This window comes from Felis catus, chromosome B2, assembly GCF_018350175.1.
Source record: "Felis catus isolate Fca126 chromosome B2, F.catus_Fca126_mat1.0, whole genome shotgun sequence".
NCBI lineage: Eukaryota > Metazoa > Chordata > Mammalia > Carnivora > Felidae > Felis > Felis catus.
The window spans coordinates 95,264,461-95,280,451 of record NC_058372.1 but is presented as its reverse complement, the minus strand read 5'-3'; the positions used below and the strand labels follow the sequence as shown (position 1 = coordinate 95,280,451).

Sequence of the window (15,991 nt, the reverse complement as noted above, 5' to 3'; positions counted from 1 at the left end):
TTGCCCAAGTGAGTTTACTTTATGCTGAGAAGCAAAAGCAAGTGTGTATCAATCCCCATGCTAGTGTTCTAGGGGCCAGTGATTACGACAAGAGAAGGTAGCATGGCGAAAGGCATAGACTTGGACACATGGTGGAACGTGACTGCCACCACAAAGGAATTACGCTCGGTCCCTGGGGTCTTCAGGAGAGAAAGACAATGTTGGGCCATGTACTGGCTATGACCTTATGGAGAAGGTGTATTTGAGCTGGGCCTTGTGAAAGGCAGAGTTGAAGAGGAGGATTTCTAGGTGGGAGGTACTGGTAGGAGCAGAAGACAAGGCAAACAAGATGGGAGAGAGATTATCAGTAATCACACGTCTATTTTAAGAAAAGCACCAGGCAAAGCCCTAGAGAAACAGGGATGAATAGACAGCTAGTGTCTAGCCTCTGCCCTTACTTCAGGAAAGGGTACCACCAAACACCCCCACCTTCCCTCCTACACTCAGATGTTACCTGAGAGAGCTTACCCCTTCCTGCCTGCCAGTCAGGGAAGGGAGGAAAATCCTAGAAAGCAGGAACTGCTTGACTTATTTTTTGTGCATCCCCAGTACCAGGCACTTAGTAAATAATCAGTGCTCACTGATGTTATAAAGAGGACACTAGGAACAAAAGACAGTGTGATTTAGAAAGGGCAGGGCACAGTTACAGGAGTAAGAGGGCAGGGGTGCCAGCCCTGAACAATACAGGAAGGAAGGTAAGCCTAGGAGAGCATTTCCACTAGTATGAGCTCTGTGAGAAACGTCGGGGCCATTTCCCAACAGGCTTTGACGAGAATGCAGGATTGAGGTGTTTGAAGTTTAGTTTGCACGTGATGTAATGCCACTATAGGGTCTAGAGATAAGATGAGATTTCATTAAAACGGTGCATTTTTCACTGAAGAAACACCCAGTGAATAAAAAGAGTGCAGTGGAGAAGAGGACAGGCCTGGCCCCTGCCCTCTTAGGGTGTAGCATCTGATGCAGCAGGAAGCTTAAGCTGATACCACTGTGGAGGAAGCATGTCACTGGGAGCTTGGAGCTGGAGAGAGTCATTTAACAGTTGAGTTTAGGAAAATGTAAAGAGGGGCGCCTGGGTGGCTCAGACAGTTAAGCGTCTGATTTCAGCTCAGGTCATGATCTCATGGTTCTTGGGTTTGAGCCCCGCGTTGGGCTCTGTGCTGACAGCTCAGAGCCTGAAGCCTGCTTCCCATTCTGTGTCTCCCTCTCTCTCTCTCTGCCCCTCCCCCACTCGCACTCTTTCTCTCAAAAATAAATAAACATTAAAAAAAAATTGGAAAACCTAAAAAAGGCTGACCAGTGCAATGGAATGGGTAGGCAAGCCCGCGTTCACTAATCCTCAAGTGAGGAGTGACAGTAGGAGATCTTCAGGAATAAAGAAGCAGAGAAAAATCTAGATAACGTGGGGAATATATATGTTACCTCCTTTGTTTAAATGTCTGAAGAAATGAAAACATCTAAAAGTACCAAGGAAATCAGGGGTGCCTGGCTGGCTCAGTCTGAAGAGAATACAACACTTGATCTGGGGTTGTGAGTTTCAGCCCCATGTTGGGCATAGAGATTACTAAAAAAGAGGTTATATTACTAGTAAACTTTAAAAAATAATAATAAAGGTACCAAGAAAATCAGTTTTGAATTTTACTTTTTATTTTCCAACCCTCTCTCATCTATGTGATTTGGAAGATGTATTAGTAGTTAATTTTACATGAATGATCTGCTCAAACAGCACTGTAACAAAAATACTGGCTGCTTTTGTGTCAAATAAGTTTCGATTCACCAACTCCTAAAGAACATGTCAAATGGCAATGACATGAACTTAGAAACAATCAGAGAAATCACACCAAGAAACAGAAAAACATGTCAGATCCCATTGTGACAAAGCCCCAGTGAAATACACTGGGGAACATGCAAATAATCATTCATTTGAGTGCAGTGTGTTTTCATCTGTTAGCACGCCTTCCAAATTATATGCAAGTGGCATAAGCAATTACTGAACATGGGAGTTAGGTAAACTTCCTATGATACACCATGGCCCAGGGAACGAGGGGACCCTGCTCTGTTGTCAAAAGTACAGAAGGCACAAGCAGGATTGTGGTCTTCCAGCTGAACGCTCTCTCCTCTCCGCCACACAGTGCCTGAATGGGTAGCAGACAGGGAGCTGACGGAGAACACGGGGTGGCCGGGACCACGACAGGCCATGGCTTCCCAGGACAGGAAAGGAGAGTAATTTCTCCATTAGGCAGTCCCCCCGCTGCCCCCCCCCGCCCCGCCCCCAGGCCCTGAGTATACTTGCTGACACCTGGTCATGGTCTTATTTTCTTCCCTCTTTCTCTTTCATGGGGAGATGCACTGAGGTAACTAGTGTGAGGGTGGAGGAAAAGAGAAGACAACGCAACACTGAAGTTAAATGATGTTTTCAGAGAATCGCCAGCTTCAGTTTCATCAGAGTTGAGGCTCGCCACATAGGGCGAACTGATGAAATTCTCTTAACTGCAAGCTCACTAGGCAGGGGTCCTTTGAGGAAGCAAAGCCACTTCTTTTCCCTGACATGCTTTCCTCTTCCTACGAAAGTAAAGATTATGCCAGGAGTCGGTAACCAACCGGGTAGAGAAGTCACACCATTGGTTTTGGCTGAGCCTGAACACACCCATAAGGAGCGGCTTAAGTGTTTACACACAGCACGTTCATCTCAATCTAAACAAGGATCTCATCTCCCGGGAACACAGCACTTTCCATGTTCCAAGGAGTCAGACACCTTCATTAGAAGGAAGCGGAACCTGTAAGGAAGTGATAAGCAGTTTGGATGAGGACTGTTGTTGTTTCGAACTTAAGAGGCTAGAAGTGGCTCATCTGGGGTCACAAAACCAGCCTGTGACTTACTTCAGGCTTCAGAAGTCTTGGGAAGCCAGAGAAGTAACCTCTCTGGAATCCACAGAGTTATAAACACCAAGGGAGTCTCAACCCAGAAGGATATGTATAGGTGAAGTTTTGGGGTTTCTGTTACCAAAATGATACTGAAGATGATTATAAAAGAACATGTAGCATAATCATCAATATTTAAACCCACAAACAGCATATGTTTTAGTAGAGAGAATCTTAAGTCTTTTCCTATTTTTCTTCTCCTTCATTCAATCCCCTCCCCCCCAAAAGAAAGGGGCAGGAAATCCTTAAATTTTGTATTTCCAGCCAAGGTTGGAGTGTTTTAGTAAAAAAAAAAAAAAAAAATTCGAGTTCGGTGTGTAAAAAATTGAATTCAATGGTCAAACTTTTGAAGCCAAAGTTTGGAATTGAAAGTTGTTTTTTTTCCCCACTTTAAAATGTTTTCCATATCGATTTTACTCAAAACCTAATATCCAAGGAGTGCCTGTGAACAAACAGAAAACCTAAACCTCATTGATTCTGCAAGTTACTGGAAGACTTTTATAAAATGAGTTCTCTTGAAATTAAACACCTGGTTTGACAGCTTTGCTAATTACAGTCCGCTCTACAGAGTAAGGCCAAGGCCTGTGGCCAAGCAGACAGATTAGCCACAGTTACTCAATAAGACAACTATTTAGTAGAGACAAACCCTGGGAGAGAAACCTAAGAAGTCATGTGCATATCCAAACAGGCTGCCACAGTGTAAAGAAATCCCCTTAAGTCACTTTCGGCTTCATTAGCACATGAAAATGGGGTAATTGAACATTCTTCAGCCTTCCATCAAGTGCCAAAATCAATCATTCATGGAAATTAAGTTTTGATAAGAGGTGTTTAAACACTGTCAGAGACTTCTTGAATGTGTCATTCTTTCAGCCCGGAGAAGATTCCAGCCAGCACTTAACTGTACAAAGGGACTGGAGAATTAAAGGTATCAGTCCTGTTGTTAACTAATGACATTATTAGAAGAACCATAAACCAGAAGAGGAAATCTAGCAAGGAGTTTGTTGTTCCCATAAAAACATTTATTTTGGGGAGGCTGTTCTCTTTTTCACAAACACAGCATTTCTAAAAGTTGTTTTCATAAGTTCATAAGGACATAAACATCTATTCTAAGAAGGTTTTATACAGACCATATTATTTTCAAATCATAATGCCAGAACATATAGAATATTTTAAAGTGCTTTAATATGTTCATAAAAGCACAACATGTTATGCTATTAACCATTATCGGCAGCATCCCTCAAAAAAAAAAAGTTATGCAGATTTTGTGTTTCCAAAAGCTTAAAAATGATGCAGCAACAACCCTTAAGGGAAAGGAATGAGGTTTAAAATAATCCATTACTCTCCACAAGCAAAACCTTCCCTTTTTTTCCCCCAGATAAGTTATCTTCTGAACTGTAGGGAAACCAGAAAGTAAAACGCTACAAAATCACTTGGCTCTTTTGTTAAACTATATTCCTTCAACCTGTAAATATTTGCAAAGGGTGAAGAAGTTACTCAGGTAAGTTACACTTACCTTTGTGCCACAAATGCCAATCTTTTAAACAATGTTAGTTAATAGTTACAATTCACTGCTGCTGAACAAAAGGATTCTAAACCAAGGGGCTCTGATGAAAGATGAACACTCTGTTTCAATATTTATGTTAGTATATATGTTACTGTCTTTTTTCTACCTCAAATAGCTCAAAGTGACCATATCCATACACGGATACACACATTCCATCTCAGCAGCACCTGGGAAGGTCATGCCAGCAGCTCTGTCTCCAGGTGCCCATCAAATACTCCCTCACAAAGAGAGTGGAGAGGTCAGGCTGCAGAGAGCTACCCTAGCCCCTTTCCCTTTTCAGGTAGTCCAGCCCCCTGAGAACCTTTGATCTGACCATCAGCAAACACACACTCCCATATTTTGTACTTTTAGGGATAGATTTCAGAAAAGGGGAGGGGTGACGTTACCCACAAAAACAAAATGACTCTTTCCAAAACAGTCCATACAGCCAACACAAGGAAAGCATCCCCCACTCTCTTCCTCCATCCATCACCCTCTGTCCCCACTCCTTCTACCTTTGGAGACTGCTTTGCAGTGTGCTGGGATACAGGCACACCAAGCTGTTCTGCTGTGTCAAAAATTAGCAAGGTTCGGATCTGAGGTGAAAGTCTTTTTTGGAATCCAAAAAAAGACAAAAACAGAAACAAAAACCCACCTACAAAACCTATGACTTTAGCCATTGGATAGGAATGAAAAGCACGTGGCTACTAGACCTTCTTTTCAAATGGTCAAAAAAAAAAAAAAAAAAAAAAAGGCTAACCGATTTTGCCTAGAGAATGGTCTGGAAATCTAATTACTGTAACTATAAAATAAGAAAAATAGTAATAAAGACTAGGGCCAGAAATATTGCCAGTCCAAAATAAAAGAAATGCAGAAGGTAACAATAATTTTTTAAAATATCTAAGGTACACCTAAAACTAATACAATGTTATATGTTAGTTATATCTCCCCCCCCACACACACACACACCAAAAATGTCTAAGGGTAATAAGGAAGCAAAGTAGAGACACAATTTCTAGAAAAGCAGCACCAAGAAAGGGTATACGAATTCAATGAAACCAGCAGATTACAGCCAGGCACACTTAGCACCCAATAAACCTGCAGTCTCCGGGTGTTTGTTTTCTATTAAAGGGTGCAGTGACTATACAGACGCCTCCTCTTTCCTTCTAATCAACTCTTTCCCTTCCTTTTGCAACCTGAACGAGTAAACTAGGTTATTAAAAAACTTCCTGGTTATAGGAAGCGTGACACACAGTGGTCAGGTCTGGATGGCTTGCCAGGGAAGACCCTCGTTTGTGTTCCTTGTTCCCAAAGCCTCCTTTCACTCTCAAAAGTGTCCTGCTATGGATCATAAATTTTATGGTCACTCTATTTGTCCTGTGGGTGTGTGTGTGTGTATATATATATATATATATATATATATATATATATATGATGAGTGAATGAATAAATAAGCAACTATCTTCAATTCCAACTGTATGTTCCTACATGTACCTGTAGAGGAATTCTCTGAGTGGGCATATCTTGGTCTTTACTGAACTTGGACGAAAAACAACTACTATAAAAAGAAAAAGAACAAAAACCAACCAGTCTAAGACCACTGCCTTATAATAAAGGAAAAACTCTCATACACCATAATAAGTAATCCTGCTGAATGCTTCAAAGGAGAATGACTAACTTACCCCCACCCTTCCAGCCCCCCCTCCACTTCCATTTCTCTCTCTCTCTCTCTCTCTCTCTCTCTCTCTCAATCACACACAGTTGAGGAACCTGGCCAAGCAAGGTTCATCCCAGAAAATGGATGAGAAACTGAGAAAAATCAGGACTTTGAAACAGAAACTGTATACTCTTTAGGTATAAAAGAAGCATCTAGGGCCAATTTATGGTAAATCACAGAAGGGAATGAATTGAGTACTATTTCTTCTCCCATTGGACAAAGGCAATGAGATAAGAGAAAAAAATCCCTCAAAATATTTATGAAACAGCTATGATGTAAATTCATATTCACTGAAGTACTCTGGAAGCTTGTATAATGGAGAATACATTTTAAAAATCAAAGGACCAGACATCTTCCTACTTTTTAATGTCTTAAGGATGAAATAATCCAAAGTAAATTTCCAATTACATAAAACTTTGACAATCCTATTTTTTTTTTACTCAGTCCCCAAAATAAATACTTATCAGCACCAATAGACACCATTATCTAACCATTTCCCTGTAGCTCAACAAGGTAAATGTTTCTAAGCAATTCTCTCTGAAGTTAAACATTAAATTAAAAATTAAAACACCACTAAGAAACTTGTGATGACCTGAAGGCATTTTAAGAGCAGCAAAGGTTAGAAGGGCAGCTCTCAAATAACACCCATTGTTCTAACTCTACTTAATGACAAAAGGAGAAAAGAAAGCGATTACCTGGCCTTACCTCAACATCTCAATTCAAATGCTACTTAAGAAAACAAACCCTCATTTTTTGCAACCGAACGCTCTTCAGCTTGGTGAAACTGAGTTTTTTAAAAACAAAATTAACTTTTCTAACTCTGAGCACCAAAATTCAGGGCAGCCAAATTCAGCAGCAGATTTGAAGTTAGGATAGTATCAATTGCATCATGCATTTCAACGAAGACCCAAAGATTAAATAGAGAAAATGTTAAATAAATATTTCCAGCTTAAAATTCCAAAAAAAGTTATTCGAGGATATTAGCATCCAAAAAAGTTATTTTTTTTATAAACTGGTTTTCTACTTTGCAGAGAGTACATATATTGACATCAAAATCCATATGGAAGAGCAAAAGGCCAAAAATAACTAAAACAATTTTGAAGACTACAGACTACTCACCCTGCCAGATGTCAAGACATAAAGCATTTCACTCCATTGCAATGGTACAAGAATAGCCCAATGAAAAGAAGAGACTCACAGATGTACCTATGGATCTCATAAATGAAGGAGGTAGCATTTTAAAAGTATAAGGAAAGGATGAGCAATTTAATAAATGGGTCTTGGACAATTAGATATTCATCTGGGAGAAAAAATAGATTTCTACATCTTGCCAAAAACAAAAATATATTTTAGATACATTAAAGACAAAGAAAAACTTTATGAAACTTAAAAGAGAGTATTGGTAAATATACCCATGACTTAAGGCTAAGGAATAACTTCTTAAACAAGAGACAAAAGCACAAACTTTAAAGGAAACGATAAATACATTTTTCACTCTATTAAAAAGAAACACTCTTGCTTATATGGGTATCTGAAAAAAATCCAAATTCATGGGCATAGAGAACAGAGTGGTGGGGGGGGGGGTTGGATTGGGCAAAATGTGTGAAGGGAGTCGAAGGTACAAACTTCCAATTATAAGATAAGTAAGTCCTGGAAATGTAATGTAATGTCCAACATGGTGACTCTAGTTAATAATACTGTATTCTATATTTGTAAGTTGCTGAGAGTAAATCTTAGACGTTCTCATCATAAGAAAAAAAAATTGTAACTATATGTGGTGATGGACGTTAACTAATAAGCTTATTGTGGTGATCATTTGAAACTATATGCATATATCAAATCATCATGCTGGACACTTAAAACTAATACAATATTATATGTCAATTATATCTCAGTTAAAAAAAAACAAAATAAAACTTACACATTTTTAAAGGTGCCATAAACAATGCCTGGCAAAGCCACAGATCAGGAAAATATTTTTACGGCAAACAAAACCAATAAGGAATTAGATAAATCAGTAAGAAAAACAAGCGACTCCAAATAAAAAACAAGCAAAATATAAGAAAACGCAATTCATAGCAAAAGGAAAGTCAGACATTTAACAGTGAAAAGATGTTCAGTCTCACTAGCTGTTAGGGAAATCTAATTTAATTTTTTTTTTTAACATTTGTTTATTATTGAGAGACAGAGAGAAACAGAGCATGAGCATGAGAGGGGGAGACATAGAATCCCAAGCAGGCTCCAGGCTCTGAGCTGCCAGCACAGAGCCCAATGTGGGCTAGAATTCACAAACCATGAGATCATGACCTGAGCCAAAGTCGGAATCTTAACCCACGAGTCACCCAGGAGCCCCAGGGAAATCTAATTTAAAACAATGAGTCCCCACTTTATACCCAGGTGAAGTGAGAAAATATCTGAAAGTCTGACTATATCAAGTGTTGGTGATAATACAGTTGCAACAGAGACTCTCACATACTGCTAGTACCTGTGTAAATTGGGGCAACCATTTAAAAGAGCAATTTAGTGATATTTATTAAAGCTGGAACTAGGCATAGCTATGATCTCACAACTCCAATTCCATGCAGTACTCAAGAGAGACAGCCTGTGCACAAGGAGACATGTATGAGGGTTTCACAGCGCATCATTTGAAATAGCAAATATTATAAAAAAAAGGAAGTTCGTGATGGTATATCCATTAATGGAATACTACAGCATTGTAGTATTGGACCAAAGGAATGGAATGGACCAAAGCAACATATATTAGTGTGAGTAAATCTCAAAAAACCCATAAAGTTTTAGTTAAAAAGAATACATACAGGGTGCCCGGCTGACTCAGTCAGTAGAGCATGTGACTCTTGATCTCCAGGTTGTGAAGTGAAGCCCAACATTGGACATGGAGCTTACTTAAAAAAAAAAAATGATGCTATTTATGACAGATTTTTAAATAAACAAAGCAATACTATGAATACATACAAATGTAGTAAGTCTAAAACTCGTGCATGGGAATAACCTTGGTTATGGAGGGAGGAAAAAGAAAGAGATGGAAGGGTAGGAAGTCTTAACATAAAAACATATATTTTTAAAAGCTGAAGCAAAGATAGCTTTGATGTGTCTTGGAGACAGGTACATAGAGAGAAGTACACTGGAGATAGGTGTTGGTTATATTATTCTCTCTGTTTTTTGGTACAGTGGAAATATGTAGGTGAAGGAGGTCACATATTTTACTTTACCTTAAAAATGACATCAGTGAAAACAAAATACTGTACTCTGAAAATACTCTGAAACTCTTAGATTTAAGCTGGACATTTTTCAAATATAATTTCATTTCAACTCTCCATATTTAACCAATAGGGGAACCAAAGCATTGCAATTAAGTAACTCCAAAGGTGGTTATAAAAGTTGTGGCTACTGCACTGAAGACCCTTAGCTGAGCCATATTACATGAGGCCAGAGGTTTGGAGACCTGCTTTGGTATACTTGAATCTATTACACAATGGCACTCAAGCTTGAGAGAACTGAATGCTTGGCAAATAACAGAAGGGCCAACACAAGTAATAAAGTCCACAGAAGGATTGCTATCAGCTGAACAAAAGATTCCCTAGGAATCAAGTCTACATGGGACTGTCAGGAACAGACAGTACCTTCATGAGCAGAGCTGGGAAGAGAGACCAGAGGAGAAAATTCCAAATGGGGAAGTGTTTGGAAGGGCCTTGGGTCTGCTGTATACTTGGGACATCAATTTTCTCTGGTTCCAAGGTACAGTGCTCTACTTTATCACTGACCAGAAACTTTCTGGATGCTGGGGTCTTGCTCTAGTTTAATGCAAACAAAAGCATTATGGTATCAACTTTGTCTACAAATTTTGTTCTAATTGATCAAATGTAATTTCTAAATTTGGATGAAAAAGTACGTGTGTATTATCTTTTAAAAAATCCCAATGCAAAACTGTAGCCAGGTTGATTTGTTATAACCCAGTAAAGAGAAATAGATACTGCCAGCCATAAATGATAAAAATTTCCTTTCAATGAGCATTGGCTAACAGTCCTGGGGCTGACAAAGAAAAGATGTGAGAAGGAATGAAGTTCTTAGAAAAATTGGGAATTAACGTCATTTTATTTTAAACTAGGTGGATTGGTTTCCCTGAGTTTGACTTATGAAGCGGTAATCCTAGGAGAGGTCAAAAATCTAAATGAAATCAAACTAACTGTCAAAAGTACAGAAGGAAACTGCTCTGCGTATCCATTTGACTCACGGATTTGTTAACAGTCTCAATGTCTTACCAACCAAAATGTTGCCTTTTTAGATTAATTTATTTTTGAAACAGAAAACATTTATCATCGAACAAAAGTTTTCTATTTCTTTAAGTATGTCTCTTCTCTTATATTGAAAGAACACTTTTAATTTAAAAAATGAAGAAAGGGTTAATATCTAACCACACACTTCCAGTTTGATGGACCCAAAACACAATTCACAGATATTTCAAGTGTGAAATGCTGTGAGAGGCAGCAATGTTAATCTGCAATAACAAACTTGTTAGAAAACCACAACCAGATGCAAATTAAATTTGCAATGAAAATACTTAACATTAATATATTCAAACTCTTTGGGTATATAATTACATATGTTAATGTAAAATAGAAATCAACCAAAGCATATAGTTTTCTCATAGAGTATTTCTAAACTCTAACAACCAGTTTACTTTTTAATTCTGGTTGAGTATACAGTACCATTTTACTAAGTAAATTAGTTACAAAACACTGACTTTCATTGTCAGATGTGAGTAAATACTACATGCAGTGATCTTTTCTGTAAAGCAATGATCCTCACCATTGCTAAAGTTTAAAGTTTTCCAGTCAAAAGAAAATATTTTTCTTCTGCAGTGGTAATGTTTAACACACATGCTTTTGTTCATATACTATCCACAGATTGTATTAGAGTTCATAGAACCATATTTAAAATTTCATTAGGGAAAACTCCATACGTATTTTACTCAGGCAACTGTTGAAAGACATTCCACTTGGTGTACAAAGCCTTCTATTGCTTACACAAGCAACTTTGTTTACAGAACTATTTAAAGGAGCAAAAGTGGCTAAAATCTTGAAAGAAAAATCTCCTTGGAATTAAGGTACATTTCTAAAGGGCAAGAAACCAACATAACTGCAGAACAATGAAGTACTACTGAATTAGACAGTATGGGTCCTTTTTTTTTTTTTTTTTTTTTTTTTTTTACATATTCTGGAAGCTCTCCTCTAGATACACATTACAAAGCCCAGAGACCTCTCCTTTTATTTTCCAGTATTGTCCAATAATGCGTACTGCCTTGAATTATTTTATAATTTCCAATAGTAAAGAAATACTTCAAAATCCCTTTTGTGAATCTAAGAGGACAAGCTTTCTAAGGACAACCTCTCCAACCTACTTCCATTAAAAAAGGCTTCTAAGTGGATTGACAGTGGTACTTAGGGAACCTTTAGTCCTAAATGCAGTATCATATCCTATAACCAGTTAAGGAGGCAAGACTAGACAGTTTCCCAAATAGGATGAGACTCTTAATCAAGTTCAATCAAGAAATGTCATTAGCTGCAAAGAGCAAATAAGTAATTTTGTTTAGAAAGGATTAAAATTATACTGACAATTAAGCAAATAACCTAATATTAAAAAGAGAGAGAATAAACTGACAGAAATGATTTTTAAACATATGTAATCCTGGCCCACACTTTAAGGCTTTCTATGATATATGACAAAACTCACAAACATTTAGACGGTTAGAAGTTACTTGGTACAAAATTTTAAATACTGCTATTAAAATAATTTGCCAAGAAAGTCATGTGACCCATCCCAGTACCTTACGTTTATTTGTGAGGCATTTTTATTTGTAAAGACTGGGTTCCTCATTTTCCTCTTCTTACCTTACCCCTTATGGTATGTGTTCAGTACACATTTGTCATTTAAATTAGATTGTCCATCAAGAAGATTTTTACTGCTTAGAACTCTGCAGTAACCTATATATGTATAATGAGAGCGTATAGCCCAATGCAGGTAAGAGATGGGACCATAGAGTCATCAAAGAGCCAGAGAAATTAGGAGCAGCATTGGCAAGGCCAGCGTTTGTTTTCTTAGTTACTTGAATGTGGCAACTCAAAATCCTGATGTGACTCCAACCCAAGAGACAGCCTATTTAACAGAAACAACATTTAATTTGTGTCAGAAGCAGAGGCATCTAGTCCCCTCTCTGTCGAAAGAAGATGATAATATCAGCCCTAAGTGCCCATTAGAGATGTTATCACTATGAAACAAAATGTACTTATGAGCCCAAAGACTCTAATGGGTACAGACTCCCAAGAAGATAGACTTCATGTTGTAATATTCCCTCTTCGTGTTTACTTTTTAAAAACTTTTATTTAAAATAGCCATAAAGATCTACTAAAAGGTAAGTTATTCTCGCACAGAGGCTGAAGTTTGTTCAAAACCAAATTTCGAAATCATCGCATACATCAAAATACAGTCCATACCATATAGGTTTTGTTTTTGGTTTTTGTCAGTGGAGTAGTTGAATGCTATAGAAAACTTTCCAGTGCTTTACAATGACAAAATTTTAATCTACCATAGAGAACTTAAAAGGCATGATACCATAAGAATTAGGAACTGGGTATATTTGGACTTCTGACTTAATAATTTGTCTTGATGTTGTGTATTCAATTTAGAAACGATCAATCACTAAATAACTTTCACTTCACCAAGCAGAAACAGAGATTATTTGACAGCTATTATAGAGAAGTTGACCTTTGTGCTTATATTTCAGTGCACGAGAAGTTTAGCAATATTTATTCAGGTTAAATTATGCATATTTAAAACTGTATTTAAATGAACAGCTGCTTAAGTATATTCTTTATAAGACTGAGATTATAAGAAAAAGATTTGTGTGATCTGTCCAAGACAATGTGGTATTTAAATGATTTCAACCTGTCTTGCTGACTTTTTAAAATCAGGAAATATTTTTAAAGTAGAATTTCCTAAGATATTTTTTGATTAGAAAGAAATCGAGTTTGAGTAAAGAGGCATTAGAGTGAGAGAGGATGGGGGCCATATCAGACTGAAAGCCTTTTTCAACACAGAGGAAGGAAATGGTGTCACTATAAGACTGTGAAGCAAATGTTTCCTTGTGTTTTTGTACCACAATGTTAAAAAACATCATATTTTAATTTCAGGCCTTATAAACTAAAGATGTCCTCTAAAATTAATTATACTTATTATTTTGGATCAGAGTCTGTGGCTGACTACATCTGTGAGAAACTTCATTGTGCTTCCTAATTAAGAAACCAAGTCTAGCTGGCTGATGGGAAGGAAAAATAGTTTAATTCAAAGGGAAATGTAATACTGTGAGAATAAGCAAATAATTTTTCTCCGCCGGGCTTTCAGTGGGAGCAGAGCTTCCCAAATCATCTGCATGGTGTATCTACTGTGCATTTTATTATTTCCCCCACTTGTGTCTTTCTTATAACGTTACAGCTAAAGGTTTTACTTAACCAATTCCCTTCAAACGCTCTTCCTCTATCCTGCACAGTGGTGTGCTTTCAGCTGACTGCTAAGAACAACTTCAAGTCAGACTTTCTCCTTTTGGTCCCTCCTCCCGTTTTGAAATTTTGTTTTTCGTTTCTATATACATCAAAATGTTTAAAACTTAAAAAAAAAAAAATCCTCCCCCCCCCCCCCCCCCGAAGGCTCCGCTAGAAAATAAAAGGAAAAAGGAAACAAAAACCCTACGGGACCGTCCCCAGGAGCGCCGAGACCGCCAGTTAATAAGCCCAGCCAGGTGATCGGGGGGAGAGGCAGTTCGTAGCTCCCTGACCCCAAGGAGAACTTGACAACACCAGGTAAGTACCCCCAGATGGCACCTGCCCAGACCCTCTTCCGCCCAAACCTAACCTATATAGCCGGTTACCAAGGACCTGAAAGAAGGTGGGGCAGGGAGGTGGGAGGAAAGAGGATGAGACTGTGCGAGGAGCTCAGATGGCCATTCCGCCGCTTTCGAGTTTGAGTCATCTCTCTGGTTTTCAAAACCTGGGAGGGGAAGTGCGCGTCTGCCAGGAGTTAAGCAGTGTGCTAGGCGGGAAAAGAAGCGCACTCTAATCCTCTCGACAAGGGGCCCTCCTCTCTCGGGGCCAAAAAAAGCGCAAGCCTTCGGGATGCTCCAAGGTCTGCAGAGGCTTCTGCGACGCGTCCACTGGCACCCGACTGGGGCGGACGGCGCGACCCGGACTCCCCGGGGCTCGCTCGCCGCCAGCCCTGCGCCCTGCGGGCCGCGTCCGCAGCCCCGCTCGCGGAGGTTGTCTTACAGCTCCTACCCCCGGCTGCCGTGCCGCCAGGGCTGCTCAGAGAAAGCTGCGATTAGGCAGTTACGAGCAGGACGGTGCTTGTGACCGCAGGAGCGTTGGAGAAAAGATTTCCCAGGAAGCTCGCCCTGCACGAGCCCTTCTGGAACCCAGCGGACCTTAAGACACAATGACGAGCTCTAAACCTATTTCGAGAATCCCCTACCTGATGTCAGGACCCCCAATTCTTTTCTTCTCTTGTCCAAAAGAACATAACATTTTGATAATTTTCCTCCCCCCTCCCCCCTTTTCAAGGGTGACTTTACATAAAGGAGCTCGGAGGAAAAGGTGCGTAATGGAGAAGCTATCTTCACTCTGTCACGCGTCCCCGCTAGCCTTCCAGCGGAAGCGCCAGAGCAGAGTTGTTGGTGTTTTTTTTTTTTTTTTCCTTTAATTACGCAATTTAGGCTAATGGAGTCCAATAGAGAGCCGTCAGTTGCATGCACGCAGACCTCGGTGGCATTCGCTGTTGGAATTGCTTCTTCAACAGTGACCTTGGGTGGGAGAGAGCCTGTCTGGAGCCGGACCCCCCGTAGCGGCCTCTTACCTCGACCCCCTGGCCTCCCACGGCGTCTCCAGTGGACCGTGTACTCCTAAAGACGTCCCCCACCGGCCAGCTGAGCGGCGCATCTCCAGAGCCGCTCCCGCCCCTCGCCTCCCTCGCTACAGTCCCAGCGCTTTTTGAAACTTTGAGCGCAGCTTTTACGTGACTGGAGAGTCATAAATGCTCCTGCCCTTGTTCAGCCAACATAGACACCCTTGCGTCCCCTTCACATTTCATGAATTACGAGAATATATAAAGCTAACATTCCAAAAATAAGGTGTATCCGAGTCTGCGTTTCATTTACCCTTACAAGTCGGTGACACGCAATTCTATCCTTCAAACAAACCGTGATGACCAGTCCTAACGTCCCTCTTTCTCCCCGGTTTTAATATACCGAATAATTACTGCCGGAGAGATAACTATCAGCATTGCCAGTGTTTACAGTTAAGCAATAGCAGAGCACCAAATCACCACTCTTCTTACTATCCCTAACCCTGGTCTTGATCTCTTCACTAAAATCCTAGCCTCCCTCCCCATTTTTTTTTTTTTTTTTGCCACCGTAGTGTTGGTTCTCTGAAAATTTATTTCGCCAAATCGCAAACTTAACGTTTTAAAGACCTTCCAACGTCACCCTCCTCATTGCCATCGTAACCCGCACACCTGCGCAGCTCAGCCCGCTCCTGAAGACGTTGAGCAGGAAACCCAGCTCTTTCCCGAGTGGCATCTTCTCTGCTCGCCTACGTGAACCTAAAAAACAAGCAACTTCAATGAATGCAAACTAAGCTTTCCCGGGGAGAAACGGCGAGGCAGCTACAATCAGTCTCTGATTACACAAACATACCTAGAGGCAGGTTGGA

General features: G+C 39.7%; 1 long non-coding RNA gene across 2 annotated transcripts; it reads left to right on the top strand.

Annotated features, from left to right (window-relative positions):
* The first annotated feature begins 13,746 nt into the window (after window positions 1–13,746).
* Window positions 13,747–15,410, top strand: LOC109499815. Of its 2 annotated transcripts, XR_002157330.3 has the most exons (3): window positions 13,750–14,092; window positions 14,846–14,878; window positions 14,998–15,410. It is a non-coding gene; the product is annotated as an uncharacterized LOC109499815 (long non-coding RNA). The 2 variants fall into 2 exon arrangements; XR_002157329.3 differs by lacking the exon at window positions 14,846–14,878 and having other exon boundaries at window positions 13,747–14,092.
* The last annotated feature ends 581 nt before the right edge of the window (window positions 15,411–15,991 follow it).